Source organism: Trichosurus vulpecula, chromosome 6 (assembly GCF_011100635.1).
Source record: "Trichosurus vulpecula isolate mTriVul1 chromosome 6, mTriVul1.pri, whole genome shotgun sequence".
In the NCBI taxonomy this organism is placed as follows: domain Eukaryota; kingdom Metazoa; phylum Chordata; class Mammalia; order Diprotodontia; family Phalangeridae; genus Trichosurus; species Trichosurus vulpecula.
This window is the reverse complement of record NC_050578.1, coordinates 273,010,691-273,019,298: the sequence shown is the minus strand read 5'-3', so window position 1 is coordinate 273,019,298 and position 8,608 is coordinate 273,010,691. Positions and strand designations below refer to the sequence as shown.

The window sequence follows — 8,608 nt, the reverse complement described above, 5'->3', positions numbered from 1 at the left end:
TGTGTGTGTGTGTGTGTGTGTGTGTTTGTGTGTGTGTGTATAAATGGTGTCTCCTCTGATGGGGTTAGCTGCTTGACGGCAGGTTGTGTTAATTTTTGTACTTGTGTTCCAAGTCTAGCAGAGTGCCTAGCACCTAAAATGGAAGCTGATTGATTGATTGACTGATTTTCAAAAGGGATGGTACAATTATGGTTTAGGGAGGAGGAAATAATTTTAATAAACAAAGGCATCAGTCAGACTTATTTAAGAAAAAGAAAAATGAAAACGGAAACAAGATCTGAATTCCACGTTCTCCTGAAAGTTGTAGCCCTCCTTACCCTGCTTCATCCCCTGAAGTGTCTAATCACTTTTCTTTTACCTACCAATATAAACCATTTTTATTACTAATCAAAAAGCAGCTTCTATTCCAGCCGTTCAGAGTGATTCAGGCAGGCACCAGCTTAATTAGACATCTAGGTTCAGTCAGTCAACAGGGATCAGACAGCATCTCAGCTTTCCTCAATATGGCACTGCATGCCACTCATATGAAGATTCCAAGGGCCTTCTTTCCTCATGGAGCACCGAGGCAGGCAATGACTACTCAGCAAGTTGGCTGTGGTATGAATCTCCACTGTCACTGACCTTGCCGTAATACACTGATGACCTACTGTCAAGGCATCCTGTTCCTCTCAGGTCCCAAAGGTAGATTATGGAAATTCATACTACTGATATGGATTGCTATCTGAACAGTGAGGCACCGGGTTGTCTCTCTACAGACATACCCTGTTACTCAATGTTGTCATAGACTTGAATCACATCCTTGTAGCCATTAAGCGCTTCAATTAGATGGGTGTCTGCCTCCATGTCCCCATCTGACAGCTTCACCTTCATGTTAGGGATGAATTCTAGGACACGATACACAGAACACAAGCCCAAGGAGTCCAGTTTTGTGCTCACTTCATGCAGTGAAGGGATATCACATATAAATTTAAGCATATTTTTCTCATCATCATTCTCAGATTCCTGTACATCTTTAGCTCCAGCCTCAAATGCCAACTCTAGGGCTCACTCTTGGTTCACAGTCCTCTTCTCTTTGTCTTCTGTGCCAACCATGACAACTCCCTTTTTGTCAAAGGAGTTCCTGGCCCCATCAGTCATCACTCCCCCATTTTTGTTCAGGATGTGCTTGATGGTTGCATGGCACCTGGCACCACTGTCAGGAGGTACCTCAACGAGTAGAGAAGAGCCACCAGGGCCTTGTCCTTCATACAGAAGGTAGATGTCCTTGTTCTTCTCACTTTTCAGTGCTGCCTCAATAGTTGACTTTGGCATGTTCTTGCTTCAACACAATTTCAGGAGTTTGGCCAGATTGCTGTTTAATTTGGGGTTGGAGCCTCCTTCTTTGACAACAAAATGGATGAGCCTTGAGAACTTTGTGAAAACCTGGTTCCAGGCCATGTCCTTGAGGCTCTTAACATGCCTGACTTTGGACTACTTGTTGTGCCCAGCCAGGGTCTCCACGGACAAGCGGAGGGCCCAGCTCGGCCCTGGCCAGAAAGGCGGGGTCAAGGCCTTGACCTGTGGTTTCTGCCCCCACCCAGCCCGTCCAATGGTTGCGAGAGGCCTCAAATTGTGGACATCAGCTCCCCAAAACCTGGCCACCACCATCAGCGCCGCCTGTCCCTGCCGGGACAGCCGATCTCAGCCTTCTAGACCCCCTCCCCACCGGTACTCTGTCTAATCTACTTTACCTTTTGTTACTGTCTCTATTCATTAAAAAGCCCACATCTTCTCTCCCCTCACCATTGCCTCCTGCCAGTGTTCTGTCCATGTATATATTTTCCACTAGCCACAAAAATAGACATGGAATGGATTTTCAAAACTCTGCCTAAATACAAGTCCTCCTTGAACCAGGCCCCCAAATCTGCTATTTTTCACATGATGTGATACAGAATATGGACTGCCACAATATCTTAAGAATTGAATTGTGGGTCCCCCAGAGGGCTATGGAGAAATTCGGGAGGGGGTGGATAAAGATGGAAAGGTTAATCCAAAAGGTACCACTAGAAAAGTTATGCAGTGGAAGTGAGGGATAACTGGTTGGCTGCCTGCATCATGCACGGGTGCCAACATCATGCCAAGATGTTGCCAGAGAGGAAGCCTTCCTGTGCTATTTATAGGCAGCCTTATAGGAGGCCACTTCAAAAGACTCTCCTACACAGACTGTAGAAACTCAAACTCTCTTTAGCAGCAGAGAAGGTGAAATGAGTAACAGCTGCATTGTAATCTTAAGAGATATTTCTCCCTATGGAGTCAGGGAGAGCATATATCAGTTCATTTGTGACCTATGAGCATCTGTGAAATAAACTATGGAGAAGATAGAAATCAGATGAGGAGAAACAACTGTTATTTTAGGAAGAAGCATTATAAAGGTCATTGGATTAGGAGTGAGATGAGAGGAAGATTATTAAGCGGGACGGTTTGAAATTAATTGAAGAGACTGTTTTTCTATCAAAGCTGAGGAAGAAAGAAAGATGGTGGAGAGGCTTTTTTGGATGTGATTCTCTAAATATTTATCTTCAATAAATAAATATTTGTGATATGCTTATATGTGCCAGGCCCTGTGCTAATGGTGGTGATACAGGGGAAAAATGAAAACAGTGGGCACTATCAGGGAGCTCACATTCTAATGGGGAGAAAACACATAAAGATAAAAATATATTTACATAAATGCCTATATATAAGTACACTTCTCCACAGCTTTAGTCTGTCCATCAGAAACATCTGACAGTCTTCTGTTATACTATAGATCCCTTTTTCTCCTTCAGTAAGATATTATTGTTGTTCAGTTGTGTTGGACTCTTTCTGACCCTATTTGAGGTTTACTTGGCAAAGGTGCTTTGCCATTTCCTCCTTCAGCTAATTTTACAGATGAGGAAACTGTGGCAAATAGAGTCAAATGACTTTCCCAAGGTCACACAGCTAATAAGTGACTGAAGCCAGATTAGAACTCATGAACATGAAAGTCAGGTACTCTATCCACTGTGCCACCAAGCTGATCCTAGAGCCAGAAGGGATGCTAAAGGTCACTTAGTCTAACCCATTCATTTTTCAGAGGAAGCAACTGGAATACAGGGTAGATGTGTGTTATGTCCAAGGTCAGGTACTCAAGAAGAGGCAAAGACAGGATTTGAACTCTTGACTTCTACCTCAAAATTTAATGATATTTCTAACTTACCCTTGTGTCTTAGGATATTGTTTTTGGTAGTTTGGGAAAAGTCAGTTCACCACTAACAACTTTCATGTTATTTTCTTTACTTCTTTTAACCTCAAGAATTCGATGAAGATATCGGGCTTTAACTCTATCCCATTCACACATGGGTTTTTACTCTTGACTGACACCCAAGCCGCTGATAGGAAACATTCCCATGCTCTTATGAGATTTGAAACATCCTGAAATTTGCTTTTTATATAAAGAAGGTTGGGATTCTTCGCTCTCCATCTGCAGCCCATGCAGAGAGGGAACATAAGCTTTAGGAGGCACTTACCAAGAGGGCAGTAAGAAGGCAAAGCAGGGAGCAGACACTACCAGCTGCAGTTTGTGCCATTCCTGGATGCAACAGGACAGAACACCCAGAAACTGATGCCCCAGACTTACACAGAGATTATATGATTGTTACTAGGGGCCAGTGCTGGCTAGTGGTCCATTCCATGACTGAAAGGAAACCCCAGCACAGGAAAAATTACGGATACAGGTGAGATCTCAAAGAACATGTGCAAATGTTGAAGAAGCCTCACAAAGAAGTCTGATCTAGAGGCCCACTGCCAAGTGTGCCTCCTGATATCAAAAACCCAAGCAGGAAGCAAAGACAGCAGTAAACTGGGAGTGACAGGACAAAGGCAGCCCCAGTGCTGTAGACAGCCAGCAGGAGGTAACTTGGAGGCAGCATCCGTTTTCTCCCAAACCTACATCATGGTAAACCACATTGTTGTGACCCCAGGGCAGAGGCATCGCGTCATCCCCCCACTCAGCAGCTCTCACTGGGCATTGTTTTCATTGCTATCCCCCCTCCCTGGAATGCCTTCCTCCTCATCTCCTCCTTCTAGAATCCCTGGCTTCCTTAAGTTGCAGCTAAAATTTCACCTTTACCAAGAAGCCTTTCTCAGTCCTTAATGCCACAGCAGTGCCTTTCTCCTCAGACTAACCCCAGTTTATTGTGTTTGTCTCAGGAAGGTGCAGAGTTGTTTGCATGTAGTCTGCCCCACTGAATGTGAGCTCCCTGAAGACAGGGACTCTTTTTCTTTTGTTTCCTATCCCCAGCTCTTAGCCCAGTTCTTGGCACATGCTAAGGGTTTTAAAAATGGTTGTTGACTGATGGTTGACTGACTGGCCTTTATCCCATGTCAAACCCATCACCAACTTGCCTTTCTTACTGGGTCTTTTCTAAGCTTAGATCCACCTCCACCCAAAGCTCCAAATCTAGCCATGAATCTTCTCCCTGTTCTTGTGGAATTTTGGCATAGCTTGGAAATAAAAAGAAAGCCCTTAGTTTGGATTCTGTTTTGGCTCTTGGTATGTGACCTTGGGCAAGTCTCTGTACTTCCCTGGTCCTTGGCTTCCTCCTTTTTGAAATGACTGGGTTGGACTAAATGAAATATAATTTCATCTTCCCACTTTTAGCTCTATGGATTAGTCTCCCTGGGTTTCAGATACATCTGTGTCCAGGTGAAACTGATCTGTCTGAGAGATAGCCCCATATGGGAAATCCCACCAGAATTCCAGCGAGGAATATTGACAAAGAGAAGGACTTCAATTTCCAGGAGTCACACACCAGGCCTCACTGAAAAAGAAAGTTAGACCATCAGAGCTTAAAGTGAGGAAGGGGAATTTGGGTTCAGAGCTCTTGGTGCCAACATGACAAGAGAAAGACTATGATAGGAAAGAGACTCTGGCTCAGGCTTCTTGCTTCACTATGATAAGAAGAGGACACTGCCTCTATCGTGCCAACATACAATTTTACATCATACATCGCACAGACAAGTTTAGGACATCAATTTCAAACACATTTTGACCCTGACCTTCCTGATATAGACATCCTTATCCTCCCCCTTCTCATGTGTATGCCCTTACCCTCCCTTCCTGCTTTCTGTAAAATTGCATTGTACCCATATTGCTCATATATTTCACTTTCTATATAAGGCTGCTGAAGCTCTGGGCTCTCTGCCTTTTTTCCACATGGATGAGCCTGTACTTTGAGCATGAAGAAAATCTGCAAGATACCCCTCTCTGCACTGTTCATTTCATTTTTGGCAGCAGGATCTAATCAATGGGTGTGTCACTAATTTTTATCACAAAGGGAGCTATGAACAGGAGGGGTGGCAGAAGAGAGGAATCTGGCTCTGTCATTCATCAAGAGAATCAAGTTCCAATTCAGTGGTACCTTTTGAAAAGGAAAAGGAAATCTTCCTGAGATGGGAACGTGGCAGTATTCTTGCCTCTTACCTCAGGCACGATGGAAGAAGTGAAGATATTTTGGTCATAAACCCAGCCATCCACACCCAGCTCCATCTCCAGCTGGCCTAGGTTTTGTCCTGTGACATTTGGACACAAGGGCTTCCAATGTGGCCAGAAGAATCAGTGACACCATTCCAGATTCCCATTGGAATCCAGGGGGATAAAAATCTTTAGGAGGGAATTAAAATTGATGTTCCCGCTGACATTGAGCAAAGAGGTATTGGGAATACAATGAACCCCACCCTGCTGCTCAGGGACAAAGGCAGTGAAGATCTCTAGAAGAAAATGGCTAAAAGCATAGCCAAAGAAAAGGCCTGAAGGATCTGGAATCTTCCCTTATCTCCAACTTCAGGCAGGAGATCCTCAAAGGCCATCAGGACTGGGATGCTGGCCCCAAGAAAAAGAATTTCTTCAGAGAGCTACTGAGTGAAGAAAGTAGACATTTAACTGCAACAAACCACAGGATATTTTTTAGACCAATGAGGACCCTTCCCCAGGACCTTCCTCCTCACTTTGATGAAGCAATGTAGGTAGGCAGTGTTCTCAGGTCTGTGTGGAGGTGAGGATGCCAAAATACTTCAGACCATTCCTGAAGAAAAAATGGGTGCAGGTTTAGTATCTACCTGGAAGGATACATCAGCGTCAAGCTTGGGCACCTAAATGCTAATTCTATGGGAGCATCTTTGCCCAGAGGATCCCTAGTAGAGCTCCAACTTGCACATAGAGTCCAAGGTGATGACAGGAATGCCCATAAAAAGAGCTATAGATACTTCCAGGAAAGGGAAGGGTTTTCACTGAAAACCAGAGACAGAGCAATGCCAGTTTTCTGTGTTAAGTAGGACAAAGATCAATTTACAGAATGCATTACTTGAATATCAACTTGAGGTTAAGGATGGGTAACTTTGACATGGCTGAGTTAGTTGAGAGCCAGTGGAAAGCACTGCAGGAAACATTAACTGATTCATTGTGGTTCAGGACTTAGGGCACTTACATATAGTGGCTGAGCAGGAGGTCAGATCCTGTTTGAGTTCCCCCTCTGAGCATTACTGGCTTTGTGACCAAGATTAAGGTAGTTGAATGCTCTGAGACACAGTTTCTTCATTTCTAAAATGGGGGTGAGAATACCTGTTGCATGTGCCTCCTCAGGTTGTGCTTAAGGTCAAACGGAAAGCCAGTTTAACCACCACCATCACCAGTGATCTCTTCACGGACTTTCTCCATCTTCATCCTCCTTGCCCTTTGTGAAGCATGTTGACCATGCCCCCCATCCTGAATACTGTCTCCCACCAAGGCTTTCCTGACATAGCTCAGTTCTGGTTTTCCTCTGTTCTGTCTGATCCCGCTTTCTCAGCCTCCTTTGCTTTCACCCGTGTCCCTATCTCTTTGTGTGAGATATACCCCAGCTCTCTCTGTCTCCATTTCTGAACTTTGTGAAGAATCTAAGTGGTTCAGGGGTATAGTACTGGATGAGAACTCAAGAATATCTGAGTTCTCAAGGGAGACTCAGTTACTTCTTAGCTATGTGATCTTGGGAAGTCACTTAACCTACGTCCACCTCAGTTTATTCATCTCTAAAAGGGGGATAACAATAGCACCTATTCTGAGGGTTGTTGTGAGGATCAAATGAGATTTTTTTTTTGCAAAGTGTTTCAGAAATCTTAAAACACTGTAAAAATGATAGCTGTCATCATCATCATCATCATCATCATCATCATCATCATCATCATCATCGTCATCACCACTGTTCCCCTTTGCAGGTACACTCATGGCTTTCTCATTCTGATTTGTGACCAACTCCTCACTTCACATCTTGGCACATTCTTTTCTCTTACTCCCTGTCTTCATCACTGGGGGGGACTCCACCCCCACCTTACATACTCTATTTGACTTGTAAGGAGGATCATGAGACAGGATGTTGTCACATACCCATCTCTCTGCTGGGTTTCACTGCCTGCTTTCTCTGACTCACCTTTCCTGGAAAGAAGTTCATTGAAGGTCAAAAGCCAGCCTGTGAAATCCATGGGGGACTATATGCAAACACTTGGCCCCAGTCCAGCCATCTATACCAGTGAGGCAATAAACACAACATCAGCAATAATCGTGAATATGCTTATCTAATTCTGTATCACAAAGTATGAGAGACTCTCCATAGAGAAGGTAAAAGAAGTATAACATTTATTCAGACACCAGAGAATCATATCCCATAACCAAAGGTTCAGCTCCCACAGCCAGTTAGCCCACTTTATCATAGCATCAAGGGACTTAAAAAACCATATCACAGCCTGGAGCCTCACTATCCCAAAACCTCTCTGATCCCATGCTGGGGTCTTCAAAAGATAAATTCACACTACAGCTAAGTCAGCCTGTTCAGTTCTAACAATCACGAGGACGGACATTAGCAGCCCTTAGCAGCTATAACTGCTCTCTCTCTCTCTCTCTCTCTCTCTCTCTCTCTCTCTCTCTCTCTCTAATTTCTGCCGCCTCTGGAACATGATCTGGCTTCTGTTTTACCTATATTTAGCTCCCAATTTTATTCTATCAGTAGAACCAGATTCTTCCTTTCCTCTAATAGTTGTAATTGAAGGAAGGTCAGTTTTCACATGAGGTATTGTTTCACAAGGAATAATAAATTGAACTATTCTATCATTTTTACACAACTGCCTAGGTTCCTCACCTAAATTCTGGAGTGTCACAATAATTTCTGCTTGATAACTAGAATCTGTCACTCCAGTCAATACATATATTCCCTGAGAGCTCAGCATTTTCCTGTGACATAACTTCTTTTTTCTATCAGGAAGCTCCTCCCACCACATGTAACTTAGGCTTCCTATAAGCATAAGCTTCCTATGGCATAAGCAGGTCACGTAGTCTATTAATGTGTGGGAAAGATCTTCAAATCTAAATTGCTATTACGTTCATCCCCAGATCTTTCGTATCCATTGCATAGGACAGTGGGAATTCTGGGATAACTGCTGTCAACAGAAATTTACACAACAATATGAAAGGGATAACATGAGATAAGTATATAAAACAATGTCATCATTCCCCCCTCAAATAAATGGGGTTCAAAATCTTGGGGTAAGGGGCAAAGTTCTCATCATCCAGAGCTTCTTC

At 43.7% G+C, this 8,608-nt stretch overlaps 1 pseudogene; it reads right to left on the bottom strand.

Annotated features, from left to right (window-relative positions):
- Positions 1–765: 765 nt before the first annotated feature.
- LOC118855206 lies at positions 766–7,515 on the bottom strand (annotated as a pseudogene).
- Positions 7,516–8,608: the final 1,093 nt, after the last annotated feature.